General features: G+C 41.3%; 1 protein-coding gene across 2 annotated transcripts in view; it reads right to left on the reverse strand.

Annotated features, from left to right (window-relative positions):
* LOC116043998 (disks large-associated protein 1-like) overlaps positions 1-12,042 on the reverse strand; it is a 108,140-nt gene extending 96,098 nt beyond the window's left edge. For both annotated transcript variants that reach the window (XM_031291049.2, XM_031291051.2), the window contains exon 1: positions 11,919-12,042. The gene's annotated coding sequence lies outside the window, so the exon portion shown is untranslated. The remainder of the gene's footprint in view (positions 1-11,918) is intronic.
* Positions 12,043-16,374: the final 4,332 nt, after the last annotated feature.

Below are 16,374 nucleotides of genomic sequence, written 5' to 3' on the forward strand. Positions count from 1 at the left end.
TTGTAGTACCGCAAAAGTTGAGCCAGGTTAAACATTTTTTAACGTGTCCACATCCCACTAAAAAAAGAGGTGTCTGTGTTTATTGACACACTGTGCGAATGTTTGTCTGAAGGGTGACCTTTTTTGAGAAGATGAACAATTTTTAAGGACTTGGATCAGGACTGAGGCATCACTTATAACGACAATATTTCCCAACTTAATGCTGTATCTTTCTATGTTAGTAAGTGTATTATTGTTAAAATTACAGCTATTTGTTCATCTGCTGTATTGAGAAAGATTTAATGGTGCAACACTCAAAACCATGAAGATTATGTGAATTGTATGGGTGAAGCTCCATAGCTTTAATACCCCTTATGAAAGACAGTGGGAGCTCCAGTGTAGCAGAAAGCAGGGCAGCACAAAGGCAATCTTCAGTATGGCAGGAATATGAAATGCAAGAAATATTCTGCTGGACCAAACTGCTAGAGGTTACTGTATGTATAATTTATAACAGTACACCAAAATACTCTCACTTAAGCTAAAACATGGATGCACAGGGGAGAGGAACGGAGGGGCAAGCAGCCAGGGGAGTTCTTAGTATAAGACATGCAGCTGAAATGGGCTTTTTGAACAATTCAAGAACAGCGGGGACTAGAGCTGTAACAATTCCAAATTTTAATGTACAATTAATTGTCTTAGAAATAATTGCCATTAACAATATAATTGTCTCTTTCATTTACATTTAAAAATATGTATTATTTATGATTTTTTTTTTTAAACAAATTAAAGTTTTGAATGAATTCCAGGATACATCTTTTGGGTTTATATCACTGTCATGTGACCAAGATAATGGAATAACACAAATACACAGCCTATGAAGTAAACAATGTCTCTTTCTTATCATAAAACATTTTCTCTAACTGTATCCCGCCTTTTCATTTTTGTTGCTATGGACGTGTATACAACAACTAACAATTAAAATAATAATAAAAATATGTAGTCCGACCAATAATCACCTATATAATTACAATCTGGCCTATCCAAACAAAAACAATTACCAGTCATCCGCCTCAGGACCTTAGCTAATGTAAGCAATTAACTGCAGTTAAACAAAGAAACCGAGATTATGTAAAAGAAAAATTGACAATTAGACAATTATGTAATAATTGTTACAGGACTAGTGGGAACTAGATTTGACCATGTCTCTGACAATTCTCTGAGTGGTTAGTTGGCCGGAGGTAGATTATGTTTCAGGTCAATAACAGTCAACTGGAAATAACTATTAATTTATCATTAAATAATTAGGCTAATGCCAACAAGATCATTCAATGTTTGCCTTGTCAGTTCGATACGATACCATATGTTATACTTTGTTGTCCCCTTAGAGAAATTTGTTTTGGACTCAAAAGCTGCACACATAACTAAATGCCTTGTAGTGCTGCACATTATGTTTTTTTTTCATCGTCATCATCGTGATATCAACCGACGCAATAAACACATCTTGAAAGGCTGCGACATGTCGCAAAAGACACTCAGGGAGATTTTTTGTGTTAGTTGAAAGAAAATATCTTTTTTTCAGTGGTGCCTTTTATGTCCCCTTAAATGTTCAATTTGTTCAATAAAAGAATGTTGGAAAGGATTTCCTTTTATTTGTTTTAAATTCAACAAGCAATTTGTTGTATTTTAGCAGAACACTGAAAGCAGTAGAAATGCAGAACTGAGTACACTTTAACATCTGTCAATTGTAAGTAATATTGTTATCACGATATTCAACGTTATCGCATATCGCATATTTTCCTCATATCGTGCAGCCCTAATGCCTTGATAATGATAAAAAAACTTTAAAAAGACATAAAAGCGGCAGCAGCAGCAAGAGTAGGGTTGGGCATCGAGAACTGATTCCTACTTGGAATCATTTCAGAAATTATGATTCCAGTGGAATCGTTTCTTTATTGGAATCGTTTGGAGGATTTGGTTTCAAATCTGATCATGGGTTCCAAATTTAAAATGCGCAAGTTTTGGTTTCCGTAGCGGCCAGGCGCTTGTTGTGTTGCAGCCTTGGAGCACAGTAAGCAGCGCTCTAGTGTGGCTTTATTTTACATTGAAAAAGCTCGGTAAAACTGCAACCCACCATTGAATCAAAATAAAACGTTCCTCTTATTTGTGAAAATAAGCATGTGACCCGTTTCAACTCCACCCCTCAAAGAATCGGAATTGAGAATCGATAAGAACCGGAATCAAAAGGAAGAATCGCAATTGGAATCAGAATCGTTAAAATCCAAACGATGCCCGACCCTAAGCAAGAGTCTGGGTCGCCAGCAGAGCAGCACCACCGGTTCCACATTCTCAAAAAGCCACAGAAAACCTTACAGTGGTGGGTGCCAACTGTTGCACATGTTTGATGGAAGTATAATGATGTATCACCTACTGGGAGTCAATACAGTTGCCCTGCATGGTCTGCCTTTCCAGAAGACAACCCTGCTATTCACTGTGCACAGCTAATGCAGTGTGACATCAGAACAAAGAAGCCTGAAACACTTCTGTCACAGCCAGGGTCTGCTACTGTACTTATTGTAGAGTACTTAAAAGTATATAGGCTAGGTCTAAGGATATCCTTACATCCTCACGAGTAATCATTAGACCATTCTGTCAGGAGATCAATAACCTTCATCTCCAAAGACATGGAACTGTTGTTCCACACAACACTCTGCGATGACTGCTATCACCTGCACAACATCGCCACGTTTTCGCTGGATACTGTCGCCGACGACAGCTCTCACGGGGCTAGATGTGCGTTTCTGGATGTGTACTTGGACAGAGGTGTGCTGGAGACCTTCTTCAGGATCCTGAAGATAAACTGGAAAAGACTACTAAGACCAGCAGGGCAATTTTGGGGCAGTTTTTGTCATTATATTTTGCAAATATAATAACCTGCCTCCAAAGGAGCGAGAGCCGCCAACAAGCCGCTTTTTACCAAGCAGTTTTTTACCAAGCAGCTGCCCAATGAGGAGCTGAGACAGCAGAGAGATATTTTTACATCTTACTCAGTGAATTAAGGATTTATAATGAGTTAACAGGTAATTTATCTAGTATTAGTTTAGGGAAAGAGACAAACTGGAATTCAGAAGGTGTATGGATGTGTTTCTCTCTTTAGGTGTAAGATTTTTTTCCTTTCATAACATTTTGTGTGTTTGTTTTCTTTACTAAAAAGCTAAGAGAGCTAAGCGAAGTCGCCACTCGTGCGCTATGCATCCTGGTACATGTAGGCACAGCTGCCACGGCTCCCGAGCAGGAGAACTCGCTTTCTTAGTCAATATAGCACACACTGGGGATTTCTTCAACAGACTACATATACCATTAGTACTGATTGGACATCCACATTAAAGGTGCCCAATTTTCCCTTTGTTGCAATAACAACGCTGAGAGAGAAGCGGACTTCTGAGATTGCATGCACAGAAAAGAGAACAAATGGGAAAATTACCTCCAATCCTGACACTTTGCAGCATGCAACCCATTCTCACTCCCAACTCGGGCGCTTGGTCAGTGGCTCTCAGCGTCAAATACGACGCAAAAATGGAAATAGACCTGGCGCATATCTTTAGCTGAGCGGAGAGCCGCTTCACGCACGCTTCTGGGACGCGTCGTGGCACAGCTGGTGGAATATCATGCATTGACTCGAATGGCCGCGATTGCTCGCGGCGCCTCCGGAACGCAGCACAGACACGCCTGGTGGAAAATACTGGTTAAGAGCGACAACTGTAGCGAGTAGTACGAAAGACCGAGATACTGCGTAAGGAGGTTGGTTGGGGTGGATGGGTCAAACAACACAGGACTTTCACCCAGGAGACCGGGGTTTGTGTCCCGTTCTTGTCCCGCGTATCACAGAAACGTACATTTTGTAACCCCACCCACCATCTTCCACTAAACCTAACTGTCCTGTTCTTGTGCTGCATGTCAGTCAGTACGTCCCGACCCAGAGCGTCAAAAGTGAGGTTAAGAGTCCCGGGTGCTAAAGGAGACTTTTAGCGTGAATAATAACATGACCAAGTGTCCGTATTTTATGCGATGGGAGAGTGAGAATGTGTAGCAGCATCAGAGTACTCTTTTCTTTATCATTCCCAAATGAATCAGATTAGGGACTGACGCCATTTTTTTTGGCAGTTTGCAGATGATCTGTATCGGCATTTTATTTGCCTGATAACCGATTAAGTTTATTAATTAAAAAAGTGTGCTACTTTGGCTCCACTACTGCTTTGGTTTCACACACCACTGAGTCTGACTTAATGTCCCGCCCACAACACTATCTGACTCTCTGTTCCTGGGTATTATAATGAAAGTTTCTAATTTATTAAATAATTGCTTAAAGCATTTTAAAAAAGTTTTGTGTTGGAGTTTGTAACATTCCAAAATCTTAATTTTGGCTTAAAGGTTTTCATTTTCACTGTAAATGCATATCGGTTCCAAATATTGGTTATCGGTTCCATTAACTACTAATAATCGGCATCGGCCTTTAAAAACCAGTATCGGCCTATCCCTAAATCAGATTCTTGGACCTTTGTCATGGTCGACATTTTGACTTGTCATCGCAGGTATCTCCATTGCATCGATTATTGCAATGCAGCTATTAAAAATGCTATTAGTGACACTTGACAAGTCAAAATCTCTGCTGTGAAAAAAGTCTATTCATCTTCAGTTTAGTCACGTGCGCCCCCGATGCAACAGCACTGGACACACCCCGCAGCTTGGCAACCACTGCACTGTGGGTTTAAGCAGTGGTGTAGTCTATGTGATACGCAGGTATACACAGTATACCCACTAAGAAAGCTCCAGGATTTCCATATATCCTCTTAAAATGCCCAATGACACGCAACAACATACTTTCCATTATATCTTTGATATATTTTGAATTGTGAGCTGTGTTTTTCTTCTTCACATAGGCTAAATAAAGGTATTTCCACCGTAAATTTGTGAATAAAAGTTATCTGAAGGCAGGAAATGAAGTGTTTAACGCTCAAAATAACCCTGGGGGAGGACAGCCAGAACCCCCACTATGATATGCCCCCCCCTCCCCCAAAGGCAGATTCTGGCCCATATATAAAGGCCAATATATTTATATACAGTACACTATACCCACCACAATACATTAGACTACACCACTGGGTTTAAGTGTAAAGAGTGAAGAAGAGATCATACAGAAGTTCCCACTCTTTTTAGTCAATGCAAGTTTTTTTCTTAAAATGTATAAAAAGCGTCTTTTTTGATACTACCACTATAGATAGTCAGATATATTAAAATCCAACACGCTTTCAAAAGTGCTCAAGAGATGGCAGATAACAAATTAAAAAAAGGACTAACTTTTGTCCTAACTAATGAACAGAACCGTACCAATTAAAATGACCACCGACAGGGATGTGACGTTTGGAATATGAATGATTTCATTTATTCGTCATGGGGTTCTTTCAGTTAAACCTGTCATGCAGTGTTTTAACTGTGTCCTGCTCTGCTTAATGAGCAGGTTACAGTATCTCACACAGTGAAGGCAACCTGGGACGCCCCCCGTGTAAATAACAACACTGTTGTCCAATCAGAGTGTTTTATAACCTATAAAATGTTGCCTATTCCAAACAGTTTGGCTCGTTAACCGGCATTTGACCCTCACCGTGTGCTGAACACAGCCCTTTCAGTTTGACTGTTAATTCACAAAAAGGAAAAAATATAATAATGTGACATTAAATTCGCCAGATATTTAGCTTTTTTCTCTTTATGTCACTTATTTTTCAGCTGTTCCTAGTACTGGTAAAAACTACCCACAATGTTCCAAATTTCCCATAATGTATGGCAACCATGCATGAGGTATTGTCAATTAGTTAAAGGACAATTCTGGCGCAAAACAAACCTAGGGGTTATTAACAGATGTGTACCCACTCTGTTGCTCTCTGGGACATGTTCTCATGCCAATTCGAATGAGTTTTTAGCTTGAAAGACGCTAGCGCGGACCGCCAATTAGCTTACAACGCTAGTATTTGGGGCACAGGGAACGTAAAAACAAATCACTATTTATACCACTAAAAAGGCTCAAAATATCACCAAACTTGTTAACAAATGTTAATTGAGAACTTTGTAAGTGTACAGACAGTTTATTGAAAAGATAGATTATAAAGACACTCGCGTTCATGTTTACATGCCGCCGCCATCTTGGAAACCAGTCATGACTTACAGCTGGCGATGCAAACTAAAATCAAAAGCAGTTTGCTCAATATATCTGAAATAATCGCACTCTGCATAACTTGTCTAGTGTACTTCGTCACTGGATAACTGTCCATCTGGTCCCTCCGGTCGGGGTCGCCGAAAAAGTTTCAAGTCCAGCCCTGTTTATCAGAGAGGGGGAATCTTCAGACTGTACAAAACACTGCGTCTCTTGGGCATCGCGACGCAACAGGTCCCACTCCGTGCAACACAGACACTCCTGTTCGGTGGCCATAGCTTCACAATGTCCGCAGGTACACCACCAGTTTCCTGAAGTACGAGGCTGTGTTGCGGCATTGACTACCGGTAGCTCTCTCTCTCTCGTAGCCCTTTCACAGAGCTCCCGCAGCTCTTCGTTTAATAAACTGTCTGTACGCTTACAAAGTTCTCAATGCTTCGGTTAACATTTAGGGACCCTCATTATGCTACCGTTGAAGTTTGGTGATATTTTGAGCCTTTTTAGTGGTATAAATAGCGATTTGTTTTTACATTCCCTGTGCCCCGAATACTAGCGTTGTAAGCTAATCGGCGGTCCGCGCTAGCGTCTTTCAAGCTAAAAACTCATTCCTTTAACCCTTGTGTTGTCTTTGGGTCTAATTTGACCTGTTTTTTTAAAATGTCTATATCAGAATTATGGGTTTCTTTTTATACCTAATTTTAATTACCCAAAAATTACATGTATGGACGATTCCTTACAAAAGATAGGATCTCTACTTCAATTGAATTTTGGGTGTTTTATAAAAAGCAATTTGCATTTGAAAAAAAAAAAGTTTAAAAACCAGACTGAACATTGACATATACCCTTCTGTAATGATCCTTCCTTTAATATGAGTCTAAATAATTCATAATTTCGGTATTAGGTATAATTTCCTACAAATGGTTTATTGACCATGAATTCCAAAAATGAGTGTAACCCTGGTAATAACTTGGTGTTAGTGGTGTTTGTACGTGGTAGTGAAAAGAAGCGTTAAACGTCCAAAAAAGAGCCAAAAACATTGAAAAAAGAGACAAAAGTGTTGATAAAAGAGACGAAAACGTCTGAAAAAGTGTTCATTTTCAGGACGACAACTACATGGTCGAATGGAAGACAACACAAGGGTTAAACGTGTATATCCATTCCCAGTTGTCTGAAGGGGGATGTTCCATAAGAGAAAAAAAAGCCACAATGAGAGCGCTCGAAGGAAATTGTCATCCTGAAACAAAAAACTCCATCAGAAAATAGTTCCATGAGTAAACAACACAAATGGAGTGGAAGTAGGAGTGGAGGAGTAACAGGCCGTTCAGACAGAACTTGTAGTGTCATATTAGTCTAAGTGTCAGCGACTCATTGTGTTCACACGAGATGTGTTGTCTAGGCAGCACATCAAAACCAAGAGCTGTGAAAGTAGCAACAGGAATTCACTCTGACACCATGAGTGACTCACCAACTAGCTAATGTATTGAAATAGTTTGAAGAAGGTCAGAGACGAACTGTTCTCGAAAAAAAACTGCACTCCAGAAAGCAGCCAAAAGCAGCCAAAGAGCTTAAACATAGAGCAGATTACTGTGATCAGCACAGCTGTTTTTTTTCTGAGCGGTCTTATTCATTCATTGTCTTCATAAGCATAAATCCATCTCATTCATTCATTCATTGTCTTCATAAGCATAAATCCATCTCATTCATTCGTTGTGTCTTCATAAGCATAAATCCATCTTCCTTCATGATGACACGGGCAAACCCTGAGGTCAGCTACTAAGTTAGGCAGGTAACATGTAAGAAACCAACCCAGTCTCACAGCAGTTCGTGAAATGGTCACGTTATTTAATCTATTGATTCGTGTTCACGGGGACGTTTTTCTCGTTTTTTTCGTGGTGGCCAGCACGAAAATGTAATGTATTTCAATGGGAAGCATATTTCGTGATCACAGCACAACTATCCGCATAGGGAGGTTGTTGGTGGATGGGTCAAACAACACAGGACTTTCACCTGGGAGACCAGGGATCGCGTCCCGCGTGTGGTGTGTTGTTTTCCTAATCACGTATAAGTATAAGTCTAAGTCCCTCGCGGCCGTCTCCCGGCGTGTGAGGTGTTCTTTCCCCGTTATTTTTTTCCTAAACCCAACCTCCGCCATCCCGTTGTTGTTGTCGTGTGTCCCCCAGAGACCGCGGATCGTGTCCCGGGGTGTGACGTTTGCTTTCCCCGTTAATCTTTTCGTGCTGGCCACCACGAAAAAAAACGAGATAAATGTGTTGTTGTTCACGAATCAATAGATTAAAAATAACGTGACAATTACATGAACTGCCGTGAGACCGTGTTGAAGAAACATAAGACCGCCTGTTAATTTGAGCACTCAACATTTGATGGATACTACTAGGGTTGCACGATATTGACAAAATGTGATATTGCGATATCGATTATGAATATTGCAATATCAATATTAATGTCGATATTTATAAACATATGTGAAATTACAAAAGTTACGGGAAAACGCATCAAAATAGATTCATAACAAATTAAACAAGTTTTCTAAGAACACAAGGTTTATTTCAACTGACGGTCATATTGGACTGGTACAACATGAATAAATAAATAAATAAGGACCATGACTACAGAACAGGACATGTTCTACTGGTTGGACAGTATAAAATATATAAAGAGAACAGGACACAACTTTTCTTTCTCTTCTCGTCTTCTCTTCATTCATTCTGTTTTGTTGTCTCTATTTCTTCACTTACACTGTCACTCTGTCGAAATATGCACACACGTCACGTGGTACGCTCCATAGGGTTTGTCACGTAGTGGACCCGTGCGCTGACGTGCACTAACATGTGCAAGTGGCACGGTAACTGGCCGATGAAACATGATCATTATAGCGTTTCAACCGGGCTCTAAATCAAACACAACTAAGCCACACAGCCACACAGCACTCCACAAAATAAACAAAATATTGCATACTTATCGCGACACTTTCGATATAACATTGCGCAACGTGATATCACGATAACGATATTGAGTCGATATATCATGCACCCCTAGAGACAGACTACTTCTGTGAACAGACGTGTGTTTCAAAATGGGAAAATCCGCAACAGTGTTTGGAAGTGTTGTGTCTGCATGCAGCGTAAGAGTGGAGTGGCGCAGTGGATATGACACATACCTTTGGTGTGGGAGACCTGGGTTCGATTCCCACTGTGATACATCAACCAATGTGTCTCTCAGCAAGACACTTAACCCCTAGTTGCTCCTCTGACATATATAGCAATTGTAAGTCACTTTGGATAAAAGCGCCAGCTAAATGACATGTAATGTAAAAGAGTATCCAAAGGTGGAGAACAGCAGCCTATTTGAAGTATGGCTTGAGAACCATGATGTTGTTTTGTGCATGCTTTTACCCCATAAACTACTATTTAAGAGAAGCGCACAGTCAGAAATAGAGCTGCAACGATTAATCGATTAGTTGTCAACTTTTAAATTAATCGCCAACTATTTGGATAATCGATCCAAAATAGTCAGTTTGAGTAATTTTTTTTAAGACAAAAGTAAAAATTCTTTGATTCCAGCTTGTTAAATGTGAATATCTTCTAGTTTCTTCTCTCCTCTGTGACAGTAAACTGAATATCTTTGAGTTGTGGACAAAACGAGACATTTGAGGACGTCATCTTGGGCGCTTGGGAAACACTGATCCACATTTTTCACCATTTTCTGACATTTTATAGACCAACCAACTAATCGATTAATCGAGAAAATAATCAACAGATGAATGGACTATGAATAAAATCGTTAGCTGCAGCCCTAGTCAGAAAAGGTTTTTAGGCTGGGGTTGTCAGCAAAGAATTAGGCTTGTGCTAACAAACAATCATGTCAACTTTCAACGACGATTTTAAGATACATTATATTCATTGGGTGATCTAGAATGTAATATAAAGCAGCCGTCTTATTTGCTCGATAAATAACTGAAACAATGACACAATAATACAAATGTATGTAACTACATTTCTGTCAAACGAGTCGTTGTCCTAGCAGCACACACACACACACACACACACACACACAAAAAACATTTAAAAACTCAAAAGCAACTTGCCTTTCAGAAGGAAATGTCCCACTTTACTCTGAATAGTCCACAGACCCCACTGTGACAGTTTCCTTTGGAACTAGACTGGTGTGAGTTTTCCTTGCCTGTTTTTAGGAGGCGTGTCGTTGTTTCCGGTCTAGTGTGGCCCTGTGATGTCATTTTATTATTACCATCATTGTAATAAATGCCATTACAAATGGATTTGACTTGATTGGCGCACCACACAAAAAGGATTTGACCCTCTTTACTAAGTTATGAATCACTTTGTACTGTATAGACGCAGATTAATGGATAAGACTACACTGTTATGTTGAATGCTGAGGATATAGAGCATTATGGGAAGCAATAGTGCTAAGTCCATCCTGTAAGAAAAAAGCTAAATGAAGGTAGGTGACGTACTGTAGGCTATAACTGATTCTCCTTCACATGTTGCGTGGGAATATAATAATACAAAATGAATCCTTTCCTGAGTTGACGCTCTGCCCACACTGTTACCATTACCAGTTGGTCTCCTTGAATTAGAAACATGCTGGGATCTTCTGTCCTCTCATCCTCAGCCACAGGCGACAACTGACGCAAGCTCCTCTGATCTCACAACTTCTCACTGAGGCGGAAGATCTACAGAGTGCACATCCTTCCCCACCGAAGATTACTGCACCACACAGCACTTCAGTTCTGACATCATCACATGAGCCTTTTACATTTTTATCCCAAGCTATAGGCTAATTTATTCGGCATTGTAGGAACCGTACGTGTGCGTGTGTGTGTGTGTGTGTGTGTGTGTGTGTGTGTTTCTGTGTCTTTCCTCCATAGCAACCCTCCATCCAGCTGTGCTATAGTGCCGTCTGCATGAGCACGTTCAATCTGACAGCATCAAGAAGGTATTACAGCATGTTGGGGGACCCCCTGTTATGGTGGCTGTATGTCATATCACATCACATTTCCGACCATGTACGGTAGTGTGGCTTGTAAAGCTACTGACGCAAACCCCTCTGTATCTTAGGTGGTTATTCAAGACCTCCGTCAAGAAAACCTTGCTAATTTTCGCCATACGTGACCACTGCACCTCGGTTGAAAATGCTTTGGTTTCTTGTCATCACTAATTTCTCCAACAACAAAAAATGTTTACTAAACCGGGCGGTAGCCTATAGCGATGTATCACACAGCGTCAATCAATCCAGAAACTTTAACTTTCATTTAAATGAATGGGGCGTTATTAGCTTATTCTTAGACGAATTTCTGAGGAAGATTTTTCGCCATATTTCAAGAGGTATTACGTGGCATTACACTTGGTAAATTAGCAAAGGCCATATTAATATTGCTAGAAATTTGAAAGGCAACAGCAGCATGAATCTCCCCACGCGCGAGAACGGCACGTAAAGGGCTGCTGCTGAGGCTTCCATTAACGCCAATGCAGCCGAGGGCAAAATTAACGTGAAGCATACGGCCGTTAATGATGGCTGTAACATTACAAAACACCGTTTTTGAGGGACATTTCATCACCGGTGGTCCTTCTTACCGGTGTGAGTCATTTCATCAACAGGCAGCGGTCGTAGGCTACTGATAAGCTGTTGAATTCTGAACCCGTCAAGCGCTCTAACCTGAATGTATCAATACACGGTTTAAAGCTCAGCTTACCTTTACTGTATCAGGTCTTCACACCATCGCTGAACGAAGCACCGGCTGCTAAATCCAAAAGCACGTCCGTTTCTGGAAGCAAGGCGACCACAACAGAGTCACTGGTGGAATGTGTGTGTGTGTGTGTGTGTGTGTGTGTGTGTGTGTGTGCGTGTGCGCTCGCGTGTGCGTGCGTGCGTGTGTGTGTGTGTGTGTGTGTGTGTGTGTGTGTGTGCGTGCGTGTTTGTGAGAAAGTGGCACAAGCCTGTGGTCCGTGAACTGCAGCAAGTTTAGCCAGAATGACACCGGAAAGCAGGCGATTTTGCTTTACAAAATAAAAGCAGACAGTTCTAGTGTGACAGCAGGCAAAAATAAAGTAGGCTATGGAATTGAAGGATTGACAAATAAACCGAACTGGTCAACTAAATTACATTCAAGTCACACGTCTTGCATATCCTTACTGGTCCTCACCTCATCTTCTGACTTCAGTCAGTCAGTCTTATCGGTTAGGTAGGCTTGGCCTACAAAGGCCTATCTTTCAGTAACAGTTCCACCTTGTCGTCGGTCCAAGCAAAGAACAACAATGGCGAAAAGTAAGACCAAAGTATTTTTTGTATTTTCAATTTATACATCCATGATTTTCACCCGCAGAGTAGGCCTAACGAACAATCTGCATTCTGTTTACACCGCACGCACATGCCCATTGTATGCAAATCGTCATGTGATATGGGTTGTCACTTGTCAGATGTGTTAATATAGTCTTATAATACATCCAGCCAGAAGAAAGGACAAGGGATGGGTGAAAGCAAGGATCCTAGTGCTGGCTGCAGGGGGCAGTAGGGAGACGTCCCTGCCGCTGCTCCTTGAGATGTTCCGGGATTAAAGGAGCGAAACATCAGTGAAGGGTGGCTCCCGGCTGACAACCCTGCAGTTGGCACAATGGCACTGTGGAGGTGCGTCAGGCAGAAATGCTTAGCAGGTAGACCCACCTGTACTCACATCCATCCATGGTTAATGTGGACAGAGATTAGCTCAGCTACTAGAGTTAAAACTCTTGTGTGGACAGAGATCGTTTTTGTCTCAAAACGTAGTAGCAGTGTGGATGTAGCCTGAGGTGTGGTTATGCAAGATTAATCCTCCAATCCAGGGGGACCAACATGTAGCACGTAGCCTACCAGATTTGTACACTGACACATAGGCCTACCTCATATACCTCCTACTTTAAGATTAGGGGAAAATGTAGGAGTCACCTATCAAGGCCCTATCACTTTAGTTCACATTGTCCTTTAGTGGTGCATATTACCAAATGCATTTGCAATGTAGTTCAAATCAAATTGTCAATTCAGCCTTGGTCGAAAAATAGTATTATTTCTTTCTGACAGATACATGCTTAATTTGGAAATAAGGATTTTATTTTGAAGCAAAATGGAAGTAGAATTGTGTTAATGCAACGGACTTCACTCTGGCCGATTCGTCCAACTGAGGGAAAGAGAAGACGTTTCTTCGACTTGTCGCTTGTAAGACCAGAAATGGAATAACTTAATTCATTTCACTTCATGTATTCGTGTGCATGTGTACAACGGGGGAAACCCCAATAATAAATATTTAATGCAAACCGGTAATTTTGTCACAAACTTGGGGAAAATAAACCAAAAAAATTTACTTTGCATTAATTATTTTTAACTGCAGTATTTTCTATAGGCAACAGACACACTTTGCATCAAGGGGCAGATTTATCCTCCTAGCCTATATGATGTTTTGAAATATTTCATGCATCTCTATCTCCCTGGGAATTCAGTATTTATGCTCCCTACATCTCAAGACTAGACTGTATGACTGAATTTTGGAGGCATCTTTCTCTGATTTAAAACAAAAAGAAATTGTATTGGCATGGAAAGTCATTCTCTTTCTTTTTTCTTTCAAAGATTGTTTTGGGCTTTTTGCCTTTAATCGATAGTGCAGCTGTAGAGAGAGGGGGAACGACATGCAGCAAAGAGCCGCGGGTTGGATCCTAACCGGGCCACTGCGGTAAGGAGCCTGGAACATGGGGCGTGCACTCAACAGGTGAGCTACAAGGGCACCCTCGACAGTTATTTTCTTGACCAATCAGTATAGGCTACTGTACGTGGCAAAATTAATCTGAAATCATTGGCCACCTACTAGCTTCATCAGAGCTTTCAACTATGTCATGCTCTTTATTGACAAACAGACTGTAAGATGTGGTTGAAAGACAAAAAAAAACCTGTTGTGCGCAGACCTCTGATTAGTACTAAGATAGATGACATACACTACTCATTTCCCCACCCTCTTTGTCTCCTGTTCTAACTTCCTTTTCACTTCTCTCTCTAAATGATGTACTAAGGAGAGATTGGAGAGAATCTGTGACTGAACCTTGTAACCTAACTACTGGAGTCCCTCAGGGTTCTGTTCTGGGTCCCCTCCTCTTTTCTCTTTCCACCAAGTCGCTTTGCTCTTTTAATTACTGACATGGCTTTTCCTACCACATCTATGCAGAGAGCACTCAACTAAATCTGTCTTGTCCCTGGTCTGAACCCAGAGCCACCCTTGTAGATTAATTCTTCACAAAATCAGGAGGATACGTCCTTTCCTCACCCAGGAGGCGGAGCAGGTTCTGGTCCAGGCTCTTGTCATCTTGCGCCCTGACTACTGCAACTCGCTCCTGACTGGTGTGTCTGCATGTTCCACTGGACCTCTGCAGCTCATCCAGAATGCAGCAGCCTGGCTGGTCTTCAACCTACTCCAGTTCTCACACACTACCCCGCTCCTCTGAACCCAGCACTGGCTACAGATGGCTGCTTAAATCTGATTCAAGACACTGGTAATTGCCTACTATGCTGCAAATGGCTCTGGCCCATCCTACATCCGGGCCATGGTCAAACCATACACCCCAACTAGTCTCTAGGGGGCAGAAGCAAAATCACAACTGTTTGCTGTCCTGGCTCCACAATATTGGAATGAGCTCCCAATGGAAATCAGGATATCAGAAATGTACACATCTTCCGTCACAGACTGAAAACTCATCTGTTTATACTGCTCCTTAACTGCCCATAACTCTTAGGGTGTTTTCACACCGACAGCCTCTAGTTCGGTTGAATCGAACTAGAGGTTGGTTGCCCCACTGGTGCGGTTCGTTTGGGCAGCATTCGAAATCTGGTGCGCACCAAAAGCGGACCAAACAAGCGTACCGAGATCTGCTTGAAGAGGTGGTCTCGGTATGCTTTCAATCGAACTCTCGAGCGGTTCATTTGTGGTGAGAACGTGATCCGTACTCGAACCGCATCAACTATACATACTCCGCAAGTCTGAGCTAATGCCTCCTGTAGTCAATCTGCGATGCAGCAGAGCAGCAAACTGTAGCAGCTTGCAGTGTTTCTATCACAGAAATAGACTGCAGTCAAGCTTGCCGTCCGTCACTCGTATCTCCGTGGTCAAACCAGCTGCCGCTAAAATTGGAGACAGACACTGGCAGAGCAGAGCGAAGTCTCGGTGACCAGAGCAGATGTAGTAACGTCTCTTGCGAAACAATGTCTGATAATTTTAATGAAATGAGCTGGTTTGACCACTAGACATATATATATTTTATTTTTTTATTTTTTTTCAGGTGTACCCGTACAGTACCAGTAGACATACATTTAGATTCCAACCAAAACAACCATCCTCCAACAACCTTATTTAAAAAAAAACCCAACAACATACAAATCCACATCATTTTCCTTGGCCCATTAAATTCCTACATGTCAAATTTACTTTGCATTTATAGCACATCCTTTCAGGACGCAGCGTTTACTCTTTGATGACAGAAGGGTTGGTAAATGAAGTGGTGTATTTAGCTGAGTGCTAATGATTAAACAGTTCACACTGCAATTAGCACTTCATTATGTGGAGCAGGATTCACCTGAAGTAAAGCTGTGAATGCCCTGGAACTGCCTGATGAGAGAGAGAAAGAGAGAGAGAAAGAGAGAGAGTGGGAGGGGGGCAGGATAGAGAGGGGACTTTCTCAATTCAGAAGCTGGATCATCTACAGGACATAGTGGATCCTATACAGAACCTCAAGACAGACCGATCCTGAGCCTCTTCACCAAATTTATTGCATATCTCAGACACTTGAACGATATACATCAACTTCCAAGTCAATCATTTCAAAGTTTCCTCATGACTGGTGGGTGGAACGATCATCCTGTCTGTGTCTTATGTTATCAACCTCTTCGGCCCTCTAAAGCTTTTTAGACAACAAAAGGCTGCTTTTCTAAAAACGTGCTAATGTGTGTGTCTATGTCGGTGGATTTGAGGCCACTAAAATCGGACTTTAATAATAATAATAATGTCTATATCTACAGTTCACTACATTAGTTCACTATAGTACAAGCACGTTTAGATTTCAGTCTCTGATATGTCACTATTTCAGCAACCCTTTTTCACTATAACAGTTTATTGCATTTCACTTTTATTTTGCTAG

The sequence above is a fragment of the Sander lucioperca genome, chromosome 9 (genome assembly GCF_008315115.2).
Source record: "Sander lucioperca isolate FBNREF2018 chromosome 9, SLUC_FBN_1.2, whole genome shotgun sequence".
Classification (NCBI taxonomy): Eukaryota; Metazoa; Chordata; class Actinopteri; order Perciformes; family Percidae; genus Sander; species Sander lucioperca.